This window comes from Corapipo altera, unplaced genomic scaffold (assembly GCF_003945725.1).
Source record: "Corapipo altera isolate COAL_440 unplaced genomic scaffold, ASM394572v1 58002, whole genome shotgun sequence".
In the NCBI taxonomy this organism is placed as follows: Eukaryota; Metazoa; Chordata; class Aves; order Passeriformes; family Pipridae; genus Corapipo; species Corapipo altera.
Window position 1 is genome coordinate 1 of NW_020889704.1, and position 483 is coordinate 483.

Sequence of the window (483 nt, forward strand, 5' to 3'; positions counted from 1 at the left end):
TCCTGCCCAAGAAGTGCCCAGACTACACAAACAACTGCACCTCAAAGTCAAAGCTTCCAGACTTTATTTCCTGGTAGAAAGAGCTTCTGTTCCCTTTTTTCCAACCCTGCTCTACAATGGCCTGTCCCACCTCCTGGAAAATTGAATGTAAATGAAGATTCCTGCCAGACAAAAGGTGCCACCATAAAAACTTCTTCCTGCCCAAGAAGTGCCGAGGATGCTCCACCCACTACACCTCAAAGCCAAAACTTCCAGACTTTTTTTCCTGGTGGAAAGAGCTGCTGTTCCCTTTTTTCAACCCTGCGCTGCAATGGCCTTTCTCACGTCCTCAAAAATTTACTCCATATGAAGATTCTTGCCAGACAAAAGGTGCCACCAAAACAACCTCTTGCTGCCCAAGAAGTGCCCAGGCTGCCCCACCAACTACACCTCAAAGCCAAAGCTTCCAGACTTTTTTTCCTGGTGGAAAGCGCTCCTGTTCCC

The 483-nt window shown here is 47.8% G+C and overlaps 1 long non-coding RNA gene across 1 annotated transcript; it reads left to right on the plus strand.

The window, feature by feature from the left end:
• Positions 1–2: 2 nt before the first annotated feature.
• On the plus strand, positions 3–329 carry LOC113942277. Its single transcript, XR_003525882.1, has 2 exons — positions 3–46; positions 243–329. It is a non-coding gene; the product is annotated as an uncharacterized LOC113942277 (long non-coding RNA).
• The last annotated feature ends 154 nt before the right edge of the window (positions 330–483 follow it).